The sequence below is a fragment of the Schistocerca americana genome, chromosome 6, assembly GCF_021461395.2.
Source record: "Schistocerca americana isolate TAMUIC-IGC-003095 chromosome 6, iqSchAmer2.1, whole genome shotgun sequence".
NCBI classification, from domain to species: Eukaryota; Metazoa; Arthropoda; class Insecta; order Orthoptera; family Acrididae; genus Schistocerca; species Schistocerca americana.
In genome coordinates, this window is record NC_060124.1 from 363,047,769 (window position 1) to 363,067,349 (window position 19,581).

Below are 19,581 nucleotides of genomic sequence, written 5' to 3' on the forward strand. Positions count from 1 at the left end.
GCGCAGACTACTCCTGTCCACTCGCTACTAAAGCCGACCGACTACTACTGTATCCGACTGACTACTACTGTCGACTCGCGCAGACTACTCCTGTCCACTCGCTACTAAAGCCGACCGACTACTACTGTATCCGACTGACTACTACTGTCGACTCGCGCAGACTACTCCTGTCCACTCGCTACTAAAGCCGACCGACTACTACTGTATCCGACTGACTACTACTGTCGACTCGCGCAGACTACTCCTGTCCACTCGCTACTAAAGCCGACCGACTACTACTGTATCCGACTGACCACTACTGTCGACTCGCGCAGACTACTCCTGTCCACTCGCTACTAAAGCCGACCGACTACTACTGTATCCGACTGACTACTACTGTCGACTCGCGCAGACTACTCCTGTCCACTCGCTACTAAAGCCGACCGACTACTACTGTATCCGACTGACTACTACTGTCGACTCGCGCAGACTACTCCTGTCCACTCGCTACTAAAGCCGACCGACTACTACTGTATCCGACTGACTACTACTGTCGACTCGCGCAGACTACTCCTGTCCACTCGCTACTAAAGCCGACCGACTACTACTGTATCTGACTGACTACTACTGTCGACTCGCGCAGACTACTCCTGTCCACTCGCTACGAAAGCCGACCGACTACTACTGTATCCGACTGACTACTACTGTCGACTCGCGCAGACTACTCCTGTCCACTCGCTACTAAAGCCGACCGACTACTACTGTATCCGACTGACCACTACTGTCGACTCGCGCAGACTACTCCTGTCCACTCGCTACTAAAGCCGACCGACTACTACTGTATCCGACTGACCACTACTGTCGACTCGCGCAGACTACTCCTGTCCACTCGCTACTAAAGCCGACCGACTACTACTGTATCCGACTGACCACTACTGTCGACTCGCGCAGACTACTCCTGTCCACTCGCTACTAAAGCCGACCGACTACTACTGTATCCGACTGACTACTACTGTCGACTCGCGCAGACTACTCCTGTCCACTCGCTACTAAAGCCGACCGACTACTACTGTATCCGACTGACTACTACTGTCGACTCGCGCAGACTACTCCTGTCCACTCGCTACTAAAGCCGACCGACTACTACTGTATCCGACTGACTACTACTGTCGACTCGTGCAGACTACTCCTGTCCACTCGCTACTAAAGCCGACCGACTACTACTGTATCCGAGTGACTACTACTGTCGACTCGCGCAGACTAGCACTGTCCACTCGCGCAGTCAAGCGCAGACTCGCGACAAGCAACAACTAACAATAAACTACTCTCTGGTCAGAGATTCTATCATGCTTCGCCCATCGCCGGCGAAGCGTACTCCTTACATAACCCTCCACTGGGGGGGCAAAAATTTGGCAGCGATGGTGAGTCAATTGGACTTGCCATGAGCAACAAATTTTTCATAATTAATTAACTTTACAATCACAGAATATATACATATATATATATATATAGGTGCAGAACATGAAATAAAATATAGTGCACATGCACTGAGTACAGACATATCTAGCAATGACAAAATGTATACACAATGAGTACAAATGAAATGACATAAAGTGCACACGCACTGTAGTAGTGAACATATCAGGAAATCACAAATGTATAGGCAATGAGTACAAATCATATTGACAAATGACAAAAGTGCACACGCACTGTAGTTCAGAACATATCAGCAAATCACAAAATGTATATGCAATGAATACAAATCATGTTAACAAAATGACGAAAGTGCACACGCACTGTAATACAAAACATATCTGGGAATCACAAAAAAAATGTATACGTAATGAGTACAAATGGCATAAAGTGCACACGCACTGTAAAACTCTCTAATATTTTTACAACAAATAAACATAATGAGTACAAATCATATTGACAAATGGCAAAAGTGCACACGCACTGAAGTTCAGAACATATCAAGTAAAGACAAAATGTATACACAATGAGTACAAAACATATTAACAAATGGCAAAAGTGCACACGCACTGTAGAACTCTCTAGCATTTTTTTTACAACAAATAAACATATCAAGGAGTGAAATAAAGTGCACACGCACTGTATATGTCTTTATCATTTTACAAGAATTAGGAAAGGAATGGGAAGGATTGCGTCATGGTTGTAGCACTTTAGGTTGCACACAGCTGCACTGAAAGTCCATATCTTTCTACAGAAGCACAACACCAAGTGAGACAATCTGAAGCTCTTTTCCTTGAAGTATTAATCAGTGTAGCCAAAACACTGAAATGTCGTAATAATATTCCATGCTATCATTTTGGTAGTACACTAGGTACACCAAACAGTGGGACCATAATAACATCTCCATCGCTCAAGGTGGTGGACAGCATGTCGTGTCAACACCATGTTCTTGTAAAGTAGACCAACGTAGAATTAGTGCAAAAACCAAATATAGTGCTCCATGATCATGAGGATAGACAGGACAAATGGATATTGCAGTAATTTCTGGTAATTAGGTCAGAAGGTGAAAGACATTAAGTCACATAGTAGTCTTCATTGAGAATTGCACTAGTCTAACAACTGATTTGAGTAATTGGTGGCACTCATCGCCCAGTTACTGAACGTTTCTGTACCATGTATGTAGTATTACAGAATAATGTTCATAAATTATCTGAATATAGTAATTATTGGCACTCATTGCCCGGTTACAAACCATCAGAAGTCATCATTCAAAACAGAAGCTAATGAATGGCATAGTATTAACATAATTCACTTAATTATAGTAATCATTGGCATCATAGGTCATCTTATTACAGTAATCAATGGCATTCATTGGCCAGTTACAAAGCATTTCTTTTTTTTGTATTCTTCACAAGTCATTATTCAAAATGAGTTAATTATTGGCATAGCATTTATACATAATTAATCTAATTATAGTAATCATTGGCATCATAGGTCATCTTATTACAATAATCAGTGGCATTCATTGGCCAGTTACAAAGCATTTTTTTTTTAATTCTTCAGAAGTCATTATTGAAGTGACATACTATTCAGAGCTCATCAGTATTACTCAGAACTCTCTTAAACTAGTAGCATTATTTGGGACTGGTAATTACTTTGTTTGCTTTTGAGTTATTGCTGCAAATGAAGATGTGTAACGTCATTCGTCATGAGTCAGCTGTAGCAAGGTTATGAAACAAGTAGAGTATATGTGATCACATTCATAAACGACATAGGTTTAATAAACAGCTATTTATACCACATTAATTTCATGAATAATTTCTCCTGCAAAATATACGAAAATGGATTATGAAACTGAAAGAAGAAACGCATATTATGCCGAAAAGTAGTGAACTTCGAATTAACAGGTAGTGAAATGTGTATAAAAAATATATATGTTCTCTAGCTGTCCTTTCCAAAACCTTCAGTCATCATACCATGCGATATAAGACATACTGTCAAAGCGAACTGCAACAAATACTTAAATAACTACATAGCATCTCTTAACTAACAGCAAATATATAAACTTCATCATTATTTTCATCTGCAAAGAAAAACTTCATTATCCATATCACCATAACTCCATTATTATCTTCACCTGTAAAGAAAAACTTCATTATACATAGTAGCATATTCTTCATTATTATTCATCACCATTCATTATCATCTGCAAAAAAAAAAATCACTTCATTATTGATTATACAACTATTCCTTATTTCTAGCATATTTCATCACTAAAACTAAGATGTGTAGTTCTGTCTGACAGCCTGCATCAATCGCCTCGTATTCTGAAAGAAAAAATTAGTTAAGACTGCTATCATACGATGTGTATAGTATATTCTTGTTAATGCTTGTTAATTCTGATCCATTTACTCTTCATCACGAGGTATTGCATCCTCTTTCGTTCATTCCGAAGGTGAAATTCCCATTTCTGTTTAATTTATTTCGTTTACACGTTATTTCTTTCTGAAAATGATGAACAAAGATTAATGTCTTGCATTTAATTCATATACCCATTAGATAAAAACTGGTTTATAGTAACATAATTGAGCATACAGCATAGCATGACAGAAAACGTAATATGTCAAAAACATCGACAGTGTTCAGAAGCGAAAATGTACACAGTGTATCACAATGTAGCAGCAAAAAAAAAAAAGAGTAAAATAGTCACTATGTTGAGATATCATAAGGCATAATGTTAAAGTCAACTGGTGTTTGTTATATCTTAACTATTTCATAGTACATACAAACAAAACAGGAAAACAATCTTACATACATGAAAAATGGAAAATATACACGGTCTGATATGTAACGACAAGAAAAGCGAACTGCTAACCTTACCTTGCCGGGCACTTGCGAAGAAAAAATACGATAATCATCAGTAAGTGTTCATGTGAATATAATTGCATAAGTGGTCACAAAAAAAAATTAGGAAGTAGCATTACAGTGTGATAAATCATATAGTATGTTCATTCAATAAAAGGTTTGATGTTGGAGACGTGGTGGTTCCCTTTGGTTTTTCTGGTTCTCGAAGTTTCGACGTGTACTACATTGGGGTGAGGAATGCTGCGAATTCGATATGGACCTGCGTATAGAAGCTCAAATTTACTGCATCTACTCTTTCCTTTGTTGGATAAATAGTGTGTACGTACTAATATCTTCTGTCCAACGTGAAAGTCGCGGCGTATACAAACCTGTCTTTGCTGTCTTCTCCGGCGCTCTGCGGCACGTTTGATGTTGTTCAGCGCAATGTCAATTATTTCATGGTGTCGTAGTCGACGAGGTGTAGGAAATGTTACTAATTCTTTAATTTTGTTAGGTGGTTCAACATTTTTCAGTATAACAGACAGAGATAGCATAGTAGATTCATTCGGTATGGAATTAATTACATCTTGGAATGAGAGTATGTATGTGTCCCAATCAATATGTTTTTTATGGCAGTAAATTCTACGCAGTTTACCAATTTCTTTCATTAATCGTTCACAAGGGTTCGAAGAAGCATGGTACCTGGATATATAGATCGGAGAAATGTTTCTAGCTCGTAACATACGTGTCCATATAGCAGATCGAAACTGTGATCCATTGTCGGAAATTACTTTCAACACATGCCCTACATGAAATAGAAAATGTTTTACAAATGCTTTCGAAACAGTTTTAGCAGTAGCTTTGCGTAACGGAGTGAAGGTAACAAATTTTGAAGTGTGTTCAACAGCGACAAAAATGTAGCAAAAACCTCTATTAGTTCTGGGAATCGGACCAAAAATGTCTACAGCGGCCATGTGTCTTAATTTAACAGGTACATTGGGATGTAATGGAGGAATATGTGAAGTCGTATCTGATTTAGCTTTCTGGCAGATTTTACATGACGCTAAAACTCGTCGAATACGTTTCTCCATGTTGGTAAAATAACAGTTCTGTCTCAGTATAAGAAAACATTTTCTAGCTCCGTAATGTGCAATGTTGTTAACAAGTTCGTCAGGAATGCATAATAACCAATTGTTGCTGTCAGGATGAGAGCGGCGAAACAGAATGTAATGGTTTCTAATGGTAACATTATTCCTATCTTGCCAAAGGTGTTTGATTTCTTTCCATACGTTGTCTTTACTCTGCTCTTGTGCTATGTCTTGTAATGACGACGAAATGAAATTTTCAAATGCAACTTGTTGAATGTACATGACGCTGAAATTTGCTTTGCAGAAGTTGGTTGCGATGTCTTGCTGATTGTTGTTAAGAGAACGGGATAGTGCGTCTGCTACAATATTTTGTGTGCCGGGAATGTGAACAATTGTAAAATTAAATTCCTGTAAATAAAGTTTCCATCTACTTAATCTGTCGTGTGTAAATTTAGCGGAAAGTAAAAATTGTATCGCTCTATGATCTGTGTAAACGGTAGTGTGTCTTCCATAAAGCAAATGCCTAAATCTGGTAAAAGCCCATACAACACATAATGTTTCAAGTTCTGTAACAGAATAATTTCGTTCAGCAGGAGACAGAACGCGACTTGCAAAAGCGATGTTTTTAATTACTGTACAACCATCTTCTACAATTTCCTGAAAAATATGTACGCCTAAAGCGGTGTTAGAACTGTCGGTGGCAATAGAAAAATTTCTGGTAAGATCTGGGTGCGATAAAAGTGGTGCATTCAACAAGGCTTCTTTCAGGTTCACAAATTCAGAATGTGCTTGCCTATCCCAGGACCAAATAGTGTTTTTACCTGTCAATTGACATAATCTAGGGATGTCTAAAGCAGAGTAATGAATAAATTTACGAAAAAAGTTAATTAAACCCAAAAAACTGCGTAGTTGTTTCTTCGTCGTAGGAACAGTAATGTCACGTAAAGCTTTAAGTTTTTCCGGGTCAGGCGCAATGCCTTCTGCTGAAATTACATGTCCAAGAAATTTTATAGAAGTTTTGCCAAAGTGCGATTTACTGAGATTAACTGTGAGTCCTTGTGCACGAAAAGTTTGCAACAGTCGTTCAAGAATCAGATTGTGTTCAGACCAGTTAGCTTCTGCAATAAGAATGTCGTCTACGTACGTTGTGATTCTGTCTTTAAGTTCTATCGGAAGTATTGTATTCAAACAGCGAATAAAAGCTGCTGAAGAAATTGTTAAGCCGAACGGTAATTTACAAAACTGGTAACAGTCACTAAAACAGAGAAATGCTGTGTACTTTCTGCAGTTCGGATGGAGCTGAATTTGCCAAAATCCCGATTTCAAATCTAATGTGGAATAAATAGCAGTAACATGAAATTTCTGTAGAAGTTCTTCTAGTGTCTGTGGGCGATCTGTTTCATTAATAATAATGTCATTGATCTGACGCGAATCAAGTACGAGGCGAAGTGAACCATCTTTTTTCTTAACAATATGGAGCGGGTTTATGTACGGACTAACTGCCGGTTCAATAATTCCTTGGTCAAGCATAGGTTGCAATTCTTTCTTAACTTGTTCTCTATGAATATACGGAATGAGATAACGTTTGGCTTTAAATGTGTCGTGCTGTTTAACTTGAAATTCATACATAAAACCGGACATAGTACCAGGAACGTTGTCAAAAACTCGAGCTTGCTGCAAAAGAATTTTGCGTAGTTGCGTGCGTTCGTCGTCTGTATTTGCACTGCTCTGTTTAACTTTATCATAAATCATCTGTATAACGTCATAGTCGGTTTCGTCTGGAGTATTATAGTTGTGTACGTACGTATCTGTGAACAATGTGGAATGACAGTCTATGTTACGTGATGCGGAAATGACCTCTGTACGATTAATTGTCTGTTCTTCTGCAGATAAAGAGTGCTGAAATTCTAAAGCTAGTTGTACATTTTCATCCTTCAACATTAAATAGGAATTTTGAAAGTCAATAATGGCATCGTGTTGTACCAGAAAATTCGTACCTAAAATAATGTCTGTAGTCAATAACGGAATAATCCAAAAATTTGAGTGAAATGTATGACCTGCAATACAAAATGATAAAAGTGTCTGTAATTTTACATCTACTCCTTTACTCGATACAGCTCCTTTTACTTTAGTTTTGCCTAATGGTAACGTAGGATAGGTATTCTCTTTGTTACACTCGTTGAAAGTTTCTTCATTTATAACTGACAGAGGTGATCCAGAATCGATTACTGCTGAAAATTTCGATGATCCAATTTTAACTTCGATGACACGGTGTGAAATGGTTTTCTGAACAACTGGTCTTTCCTGCAAAAGAGTGTCTCGGATATCGTCAAAAGTAATAACATTTTCGTGAACAAGATTCTGTGTATCTGAAGTATTACTTACGTTGCTGGAAGATGCAACCTGTACTGTATCTAGTCAAATTCTATCTGACGTGTTATTATTTTCAGGAGGATTCTGTGGCATTTCGACTATTTGAACTGTTCTGTTATTTCTTCCAGACGTATTACGCTCTGGATGATACCTACTGTCTGGTTCATTCATGATTATATGTTGTGGCGGATGTTCTTGCTGCTGATAAGACCGACTGTTATTAAATGTACGCTGAAAATTGTGCTCATAACTTTTACGTCTGTCATGATAGTCATTTCTATACGGCGCATTGTGATAGGAATTGAAATAGTGTGTTTTCTGTACGTACTGGTTTCCTTGTTGCTGTGCATTACTATTTGTTGGGGCCGACGCTATACGCGTTCGTGGCGAAACTTTAAAGCCTGGTTGACCTTGTACATTACATTGTTGGTTAGGTATGCTAACCGGTTGGTTTTGTTGCTGTTGTTGGGAAAAACGTCTATTGTTACCAAAATGTGGTTCCTGTTGCTGATAATTTTGACGATACTGCTAATTAAAATTTTGTCTGTTATTAAAATTCTGGTGTTTGTCGTTCCTAAAGCGTCTATTAGCTTTGCTATTGAAATTGCGTGGCTGATCGTAATTGCTATATGTTTGTTGACCTTGGTTATTATATGAAAAATTTTTGTTTATAAAGGAATAATCCGATTGCTGCACTCCCAAAAGCTGTAACAGATCTCTGAATGCCGAAATATTTTCTTTCTGCTGACCCGTTAAAAGTGACACTCTTAATGATCGTGGTAATTTAGAAATACATAATTGAATAAGTGCAGATTCACTGTATGGTTCACTTAAGTACTGGTTTTGTTGGACCATGTGTTCAAAAAATTGCGTGACACTAAGAAAATTTGAGTTCTCATAATTCGGTAAGCTAATTAGTTGATCCTTGATTCCACGCTGTGTCGTCTTCGACCAATACACTGACAGAAAAGCGTTCTCAAATTCTTCTACCTAGTAGCATTGTCTCGCGATCGGTCTCATACGAGTTGCCGGTTCGCCTTCCAAAAAACTGCAAATAAATTCAAGTTTATGTGTTACGGGCCAAGTCGGGGGAAAAGCAAAGCTAAATTGCTGTATCCAATCCAAGGGGTGAATCTGTGTTCTGTCATTTTTAAATACTTTAAATTTTCTCACTGATAGAAAATGTTTGTAACCAAAATTATCGTCTCGGTATGTCTGAACAGGTTCACGATTGTATGAGAATCTATTTGTCTGTGACTGTTCGGAATCTAACTCACGTACTCTCTGTAAATTACCTAAATTATACTGGCTGTGTGAGTCTGACAAATGTTTGCAAAGTGGTGTCTGCTGTGATGTATTAAACGCTGAAACATTTTTCATCTCTGTTACCTCTTGCTGTAAAGTTGACAATTCTCTATGTAATGTATTATTAGACGAATCTATCTCACTGATCGTCTGCTGTAAATTTTGGAATTCAGGTGTTTGATTAAACGAAATCGGTGAAGTATCGTCTGATTTGCTGTCATTATTACTTTCAATAACATCAATACGACTGGCCAATTCATCATATTTTTCAGTCAGTATTTTTACCTGATCATCGTTTTTAGTGTCAGAAGCATTAATTTGTTTTTGTATTTTACGTGTGGTTTCGTTCAATTTTTTAACGTCAGCTTTGATGACATCGGAATCCTGTGTTAGTTCTAATTGTTCGAGTCTGTCGGTCACTGTTTGAAAACCTACTGTGTGTGTATCTGTTTTTGATTTAAGATCGGAAATTTCATCACACAATTCGGTGTTCAACTGTTTGATGGTATTAATTTCGTCCGATACTGTAGCAATATTGTTGTCTATGTATGTTTTTGCTTTCGCAAACAATTTACGTTTATCTTCCTGTCTCTGTGCAGTAATTGTTTCCATGACATGTCGTTTTACTTTATTTTGTTCCTGTATAAATTTACGGAAACGCGTTTCACTGTTTTGTAGGTGGTGATTAAAACGTTCGTCAATTTGACTGTTCTGTTGGTCGAATTTCGCGTCTACTTTTGCATCCAGTGTACGCGAAAGTTCTGCTGACATTAATTTAAACTCGTCGCGTAACTGTGTTGCGTTTTCAGAGCATTGTTTACCGACTGCACTAATTTCGCCTCTAAGTGAATCTGTTGTATGCATATCCCTTAATTCTTGAGCAACAGATCTAATTTCTTCACTACTTTTCCTAGCACAAGCCTCACTTTCCTCACGTAACTGTTCTTTAGTATCATGACATTGCGCGGCAATGGCTGTAACCTGTTCACTAAGCTGTCTGGAATTGTTGTCTAGTTTTTCATTAATTTCATTAATTTGTTGTTTGAGATTTTCATTATTTTCATTAAGTTGTTGTTTGAGATTTTCACTAAGTTGTTTGTGATTGTTGTCTTGTCTTTCATTCGACTGTTTGGAATTGCTGTCTATTTTTTCATTAAGTTGTTTAAAAAATGCCATAACTTGATCCAACCCAATATTACCTACTCTATTCTCTGTGCTGTTTGATGGCGTACCTGCAATTGTCACGTTTTGTGTGACCATTTGGTCATTCTGTAATTTCTGAAAGGGTTTGCCAATCGGATGTGCACTATCGGTCACTACACCAGAGTTAAATAAATCTGCCGTACTCTGATTACACTGTTCATTTTCATTATAAAAATTTATCTGTTTGTCACGTAAATCCTGCAAACCGGGTGTGTGAAGCTGGGCGGCGCTCATTGCAACAGAACGTCCCGCGTCATCTATTGTTGTTAAATTAACAGAGGACACAATTGAATTCGTCTGTTCATCACTAGGATCAAAATCAACATTAGTGGTCGGTACACACTGATTGTCCGTAATTGAAGGATTGTCATCATTACACTGCGTGTCGCAAGTACTATCGGTCAAGTTATTTAAGTCGGCTATTTCACTCATTATACATCGCGATGTACTGTTAACAGTTTTTCGTGGCATTTTTACACAAATCAAAATTATTCACAAATGAAACAAAGACAATGCAAAATGCAACAAACACAAATACAACAAAGAGCAACAAATTGCTGATGATCTGTGAAAGACAGAGTGACAAATTAGTAAAATGCGTTGCGCCAGATGCAAACTACATTTAAGTAAATAAGAGCAGATATATGACTACTTCTCAGAAGATTCACAAAGAAATACGATCCTGGCAGGGTCGCCAAGTGTAACCTCCCCACAGAAATTATTAAATGAATAATGTGAAATGGTGCCAAGCGTAAATTCGCCGCAAAAAATTAAAAAATGATAATTGACCATCAACCACACAATGATATTGATTAAATAATGAACCATGAACGAAATGTAACCTCCTAACAGAAATAATAATATCTGGTAAATTTTATAAGGACAGCAGCGCTGACCTTTGGCCCTGTATTCTGAATAAAAAACCAAAAATTCTTACCTCAATAAAACTGCGAATATATCTGCTCTTATGTAATAATTTTTAGCACAGCTTCGTGCAATGCTGGCGTATATTTTTTCTAATTCTTGGAAGGAATGATCATGCAATGGAAATATTCTTTAAATTGAAATGAATGCTTTTCTTTAAAAAATTACTTTATATTATGAAAATTATTATTAGGGCATCTTTTTGGAACAAATTAAATTACAATTAACATACATTATTAAATATGCGCAAGGCTGCTTCTTTACCTTCTACATCAGTACTCATCGTCCAGAGTCCTGACCAGAGTCGCGAGCAAAGCACACAGCCGACGCATGCCGACTCCCGCAGGCTACTCCTGTCCACTCGCTACTAAAGCCGACCGACTACTACTGTATCCGACTGACTACTACTGTCGACTCGCGCAGACTACTCCTGTCCACTCGCTACTAAAGCCGACCGACTACTACTGTATCCGACTGACTACTACTGTCGACTCGCGCAGACTACTCCTGTCCACTCGCTACTAAAGCCGACCGACTACTACTGTATCCGACTGACTACTACTGTCGACTCGCGCAGACTACTCCTGTCCACTCGCTACTAAAGCCGACCGACTACTACTGTATCCGACTGACTACTACTGTCGACTCGCGCAGACTACTCCTGTCCACTCGCTACTAAAGCCGACCGACTACTACTGTATCCGACTGACTACTACTGTCGACTCGCGCAGACTACTCCTGTCCACTCGCTACTAAAGCCGACCGACTACTACTGTATCCGACTGACTACTACTGTCGACTCGCGCAGACTACTCCTGTCCACTCGCTACTAAAGCCGACCGACTACTACTGTATCCGACTGACTACTACTGTCAACTCGCGCAGACTACTCCTGTCCACTCGCTACTAAAGCCGACCGACTACTACTGTATCCGACTGACTACTACTGTCGACTCGCGCAGACTACTCCTGTCCACTCGCCACTAAAGCCGACCGACTACTACTGTATCCGACTGACTACTACTGTCGACTCGCGCAGACTACTCCTGTCCACTCGCTACTAAAGCCGACCGACTACTACTGTATCCGACTGACTACTACTGTCGACTCGCGCAGACTACTCCTGTCCACTCGCTACTAAAGCCGACCGACTACTACTGTATCCGACTGACTACTACTGTCGACTCGCGCAGACTACTCCTGTCCACTCGCTACTAAAGCCGACCGACTACTACTGTATCCGACTGACTACTACTGTCGACTCGCGCAGACTACTCCTGTCCACTCGCCACTAAAGCCGACCGACTACTACTGTATCCGACTGACTACTACTGTCGACTCGCGCAGACTACTCCTGTCCACTCGCTACTAAAGCCGACCGACTACTACTGTATCCAACTGACTACTACTGTCGACTCGCGCAGACTACTCCTGTCCACTCGCTACTAAAGCCGACCGACTACTACTGTATCCGACTGACTACTACTGTCGACTCGCGCAGACTACTCCTGTCCACTCGCTACTAAAGCCGACCGACTACTACTGTATCCGACTGACTACTACTGTCGACTCGCGCAGACTACTCCTGTCCACTCGCTACTAAAGCCGACCGACTACTACTGTATCTGACTGACTACTACTGTCGACTCGCGCAGACTACTCCTGTCCACTCGCTACTAAAGCCGACCGACTACTACTGTATCCGACTGACTACTACTGTCGACTCGCGCAGACTACTCCTGTCCACTCGCTACTAAAGCCGACCGACTACTACTGTATCCGACTGACTACTACTGTCGACTCGCGCAGACTACTCCTGTCCACTCGCTACTAAAGCCGACCGACTACTACTGTATCCGACATGACTACTACTGTCGACTCGCGCAGACTACTCCTGTCCACTCGCTACTAAAGCCGACCGACTAGTACTGTATCCGACTGACTACTACTGTCGACTCGCGCAGACTACTCCTGTCCACTCGCTACTAAAGCCGACCGACTACTACTGTATCCGACTGACCACTACTGTCGACTCGCGCAGACTACTCCTGTCCACTCGCTACTAAAGCCGACCGACTACTACTGTATCCGACTGACTACTACTGTCGACTCGCGCAGACTACTCCTGTCCACTCGCTACTAAAGCCGACCGACTACTACTGTATCCGACTGACTACTACTGTCGACTCGCGCAGACTACTCCTGTCCACTCGCTACTAAAGCCGACCGACTACTACTGTATCCGACTGACTACTACTGTCGACTCGCGCAGACTACTCCTGTCCACTCGCTACTAAAGCCGACCGACTACTACTGTATCCGACTGACTACTACTGTCGACTCGCGCAGACTACTCCTGTCCACTCGCTACTAAAGCCGACCGACTGCTACTGTATCCGACTGACTACTACTGTCGACTCGCGCAGACTACTCCTGTCCACTCGCTACTAAAGCCGACCGACTGCTACTGTATCCGACTGACTACTACTGTCGACTCGCGCAGACTACTCCTGTCCACTCGCTACTAAAGCCGACCGACTACTACTGTATCCGACTGACTACTACTGTCGACTCGCGCAGACTACTCCTGTCCACTCGCTACTAAAGCCGACCGACTACTACTGTATCCGACTGACTACTACTGTCGACTCGTGCAGACTACTCCTGTCCACTCGCTACTAAAGCCGACCGACTACTACTGTATCCGACTGACTACTACTGTCGACTCGCGCAGACTACTCCTGTCCACTCGCTACTAAAGCCGACCGACTACTACTGTATCCGACTGACTACTACTGTCGACTCGCGCAGACTACTCCTGTCCACTCGCTACTAAAGCCTACCGACTACTACTGTATCCGACTGACTACTACTGTCGACTCGCGCAGACTACTCCTGTCCACTCGCTACTAAAGCCGACCGACTGCTACTGTATCCGACTGACTACTACTGTCGACTCGCGCAGACTACTCCTGTCCACTCGCTACTAAAGCCGACCGACTACTACTGTATCCGACTGACTACTACTGTCGACTCGCGCAGACTACTCCTGTCCACTCGCTACTAAAGCTGACTGACTACTACTGTATCCGACTGACTACTACTGTCGACTCGCGCAGACTACTCCTGTCCACTCGCTACTAAAGCCGACCGACTACTACTGTATCCGACTGACTACTACTGTCGACTCGCGCAGACTACTCCTGTCCACTCGCTACTAAAGCCTACCGACTACTACTGTATCCGACTGACTACTACTGTCGACTCGTGCAGACTACTCCTGTCCACTCGCTACTAAAGCCGACCGACTACTACTGTATCCGACTGACTACTACTGTCGACTCGCGCAGACTACTCCTGTCCACTCGCTACTAAAGCCGACCGACTACTACTGAATCCGACTGACTACTACTGTCGACTCGCGCAGACTACTCCTGTCCACTCGCTACTAAAGCCGACCGACTACTACTGTATCCGACTGACTACTACTGTCGACTCGCGCAGACTACTCCTGTCCACTCGCTACTAAAGCCGACCGACTACTACTGTATCCGACTGACTACTACTGTCGACTCGCGCAGACTACTCCTGTCCACTCGCTACTAAAGCCGACCGACTACTACTGTATCCGACTGACTACTACTGTCGACTCGCGCAGACTAGCACTGTCCACTCGCGCAGTCAAGCGCAGATTTGCGACAAGCAACAACTAACAATAAACTACTCTCTGGTCAGAGATTCTGTCATGCTTCGCCCATCGCCGGCGAAGCATACTCCTTACAATAGATGATATTTGAGCGTATAATTAACAGCAAATATTGTTTATATATGGATTGTTATGGGCCAGAAAGTGCGATCATTGATTGATCACGTACTTGATAAAGGGCCATTTGACTCCGACGATGTATAGGAAGATGTTTTAAATGGCTCTAAGCACTATGGGACTTAACATCTGAGGTCATCAGCCCCCTAGACTTAGAACTACTTAAACTTAACTAACCTAAGGACATCACACACATCCATGCACATGGCAGGATTCGAACCTGCGACCGCAGCAGTCGCGCGGTTCCGGACTGAGTGCCTAGAACCGCTCGGCCACCGTGGCCGGCGGGACTTAACTGCTAAGGTCATCATTCCCTAAGCTTACACACTACTTAAATTAAATTATCCTAAGGACAAACACATACACCCATGCCCGAGGGAGGACTCGAACCTCCGCTGGGACCAGCCGCACAGTCTATGACTGCAGCGGCCCAGACCGCTCGGCTAATCCCGCGCGGCGATTTTTAGTTTGCAAGGACGTAGTATAAATTCAAAACATTTCGCGAGTGTCGATCGGAAAGAGTTTAAAACCTTGTTCAGCGTTTGAACTCTAAATAATTTTGGGTTAGGAGACTTTGTCTAAACTTCTATGAACTGTTCTGCAGTTAAATTTGATGATGATATGCAATTAAAAATATTGTTAGTTCGCTATTGCAAAAATTCAGCTTAGAAATGTGACGAAGCACGTTAAATAATTTTCGTGGATTCTCTAGAGGTTAATCGAACACCAGATGGTGGTCGACGTACTTAGGTTCTCGCAATTATTTTAATAATAAACTGTTGTAAATAGTGTGAAAGGATATTTCGCATTTTTTCTGGAATAAATTCAGTCTGTGAAAAGTGAGATGTGAACATTATTTCAGCGCAAAAACATGCCTCAAGTTGTATACGACACGGGACAACCGGGAGATCCGGGAAAAACCCCGGAATTTTTTCATCCGGGAGAAAACCGGGAAAAACTCGGGAATTTTTTAGAATTCTGGGAATTTTTCATTGTTTCATGTATATTAATTTAAACTATTAACTTTCCCTTGTGTGTTCGTGCTACTTAACAGTAATGTTCCTGTTGGCTGACTACATCACATGTCCTATGCTCTGAATATCCACTGTCATCGGCTGGCGAGATCACGTGACATGAGCTATGACTGGCTTACAAAAGCGCATCGCAATCTCGATTTCAATGATTCGGAAAGTAACATGTGGTGTTTAGTGGAATTCCAGTGTATACTTTCGTCATACGAAAATACGCAGCGTACATGTTGCTGCACATCAAAGATATTTCCAAAACGTATCTTTTTCCCTGAGTTTCGTTTTCTAAAGTGCCGGGAAATTCTACGCCTGTGTATAAAACAATAACCATTCAAAGGATTGATAAGTTTTGCAGTTTCGAGGGAAAATATGCTGTCACTTAACACGGAAAAAGTGTGTTTTCAGCTGGGACAAAGTGTATTGTTAACCAGGAAATCGGGGAATTTTTTCTCCTTGTCCGCATATACACCCTGTGCCTGCAGTTTTAATAAGCTTGTGACTGCTTTCATTTAGCGTTAAATGTGACGGATGCGTTGACTGGGCCTTGGACAGTGACGAACCTAATATTGTAAAGTCCAACCACGCCTTGGGAAGCCGTATGAACAGTGTTTTTCGTGCTTTATTTAATTTATTATTCGTTCTGACTACGTGGAAGCTCACGAGTCGAACTTTGGTGCAAGCAACAGTTAATAATATCACCATTAGTCATTTATGTTTTCATTAAGGAAACAACAAGAAGGACCATTTTAAAACGAGCATTTTTTCCTCAAAATATTACCGCGGTTACGTCGCAGCTGACACGATGCTTCAACTCAGTGCTCGAGCTGAACACTCGCTGTGTTCGGCGAGGGGAGGCGTGCCAGGCTCTCGGCAGCCCGTGGGGAGGGCGCTGGCCAAAGCAACAGTCGAACACGCCATATATCGAGGTACGTCAGGACAGTAAGGACGAAATGCGCTTTTGCGTTGTCTTGTTCAAAGATAGCGTCACACAGACGCCGAATGTAGGGTACGGCAAGCATCGTTAACAGATAAAAAATGTAGCACCTAGGATCCACATGCCAAATTCTAACTGTGTTCTTTTTATCGTTATGATCTCCAGTCCACCATGTGGAAAACTGCGAACGTAGTAATCATCAAAAAATCAGAGGATCAAGAGCCAACAGATCCGAGGACTTACAGACCCATCTGCCTCTGATACACTTTGGTCAAGGTACAGGAGAGGCTCCTATATAATCGATTAGAGCCACACAGGAGGCTCTTCGCCTGTAATCCGCATCAATACGGCTTTAGACTCCAAATACGCAGTTGCAGTAGCAACGGACATAGCTGACGCCTTCCACAGCCTCTGATGGCCTGCCTTGTTCGCTTCGCAAGCCAAGGCTACGAGAGATGCAGACACCAACAGTTGTGTACAATAGCTTACTCGACTACTGAAAAGATAGGGGGCTCCATGACAAGCAGGAACACCAAATCTCATCAAGAAAAGAACTAAAGAACGCCCACAAGGCTCAACCTGCGACTGACATTAACGAGTACGTAACATTACGATTGAAAAAGCGACAAGACTAATTTACTAACTTGCCACGCTAAACTCAACGCAGTTCAGACTACCTTGCAGACACTACAAATGTATCATACAGTCCTCTTTGTATTACACGTTTCGCAGAAAGTGCACGGGCACATCGACTGACTCACGACCTACAAAACCATTATGAGGCGTGTACAAAGAGTGTATTGCTCAGAATGTCAGGGGCATTTGGCACCACGCACGTGAAAGCACTATGTGTGTATTTCCAACACACCCCACTGCCATAACCATCAGACACAGAGCGGCAACATACTGGCTCAAAAGAGAAGGCTGGATAAGGTACATGAGATAACAAAGGAGTATTTTACACGAAAACATCAATCAAATCTTTGGAAGGTTGAGACTCGGCTGAAAGAATGGCAAGGGATGTCGGGTGTTGTCCTTCTTCCGGAACGTCCGCGAACGGTTGAAGCTCAGACACGTAGATCCAAGTCGCCACATTGTACACCTTGTGACGGTCCATGGCACTTACCCCACATCTCTGCTCCGCTTTGTCCTTAGCCAAATATTGCACGTGAATGGAGGAACATGAATCACCCGAACATATAACGCTAAAACACGGCACACTCATACGCGTAAGACCGACGACAGAAATCGAACACGCAGGCCAAGCTGTAAGAGACTCAGATAAATGGAACATGATTAACAGCATCACTGATGAAATATCAGGGACGCAACACAAGACTTATAAGCAGGAACGACCATGTACAAGATCACAACCACACACACACCCTACGCGACAGCATTGTACGTGGGACAACAGAGATTCAAACATTGATATAGAAATAGATGAGCATACAGACACGGTTGATGACATGAACACAGCAGTATCACCAGATGCATACAAATATGCGGCGTAGTTGCAGATCACACAGCTGTAACATTTTAAGTAATAAATGCAATTTTTTTAGTTACTTGGATCATTATTTTCAAACTTGTAATTGTATAATATGTAAATTGTAAAACATGTAAACTTGATAATATTGAACATAAAAATACATATGCAGTATAATACAACTCAGCTACACAAATACGAAAGCATTACGTAGATATGAAGTGTCCTTCGAGGAGATAAGGTTCGGGGTCACCCCTTCCAAGGCTCCTCTGCAGCTTATGGCGCGGGAAAATGGAGGACATAACTGTAGTAACAAACAGTACTCACATACTTCATACACAAACCACTACATTCAGTTGTAACTATAGTAGAACAGAATACACTAACTCAAGTGAGAGAGGCTCGAAATGTTTACCGAAGTTCTTCCAATCGACATAGTAAGGTAAAGGGGCCACTTTTATTATTTGAATCTTTCCTTTCGTGTGTTACTTTCTTCTTAAGAATATAGTAAAATTTGTTTCCTGCTCCCAAAACGTTCTTTACGTATTTAATGTTTTTTTTATTAACAATGTAATTATGTAAAAGACGAGACAAATAACAGCACTGAGAGAAGCTGTAGAGACCTGTAATCTTAACAAGATGCAGCTCTTAATACTAGTCCATCGTGTGCAAATCTCTTAATTTCTGCGTAATTACCTTTACCTAATCCATTTGAATGTGCTTACTGTATTCAAGCCTTTGTTTCCCTGTAAAATTTTCAGTGCTACATAACGAGGTAGTGTGAAGTAACACTTCGTAACCTCAGCGCCAGAGCGCCACTGCAACGTAAAACATGTGCAGAAAGACCCAAGTTCCAAGACCCACAATAATCATCGAATAACAACAGCAAGGCAAATAGCACTGACAGGACCGATAAACGAGGGCAATATCGTTCGTACACACAGAGCGACCGAGTCACAGGTACAGGCGCGGCGCTTTAAATAACAAAGCTTATGGTGCTCAATTCTTTCCGTATTGCTAGAACCGGAGAGAAAGACAGTCTGTTGTTTCAGTGAAACCACAACAAGCTGATCTATAATGGTCTACCTGCTACACGCTTGCTGACTTCAACACTGGGA

General features: G+C 41.6%; 1 protein-coding gene across 2 annotated transcripts in view; it reads left to right on the top strand.

Annotated features, from left to right (window-relative positions):
- The window catches only part of LOC124619726, an 885,033-nt gene that overhangs the window by 143,898 nt on the left and 721,554 nt on the right, over window positions 1-19,581 (top strand). The window lies entirely within an intron of this gene.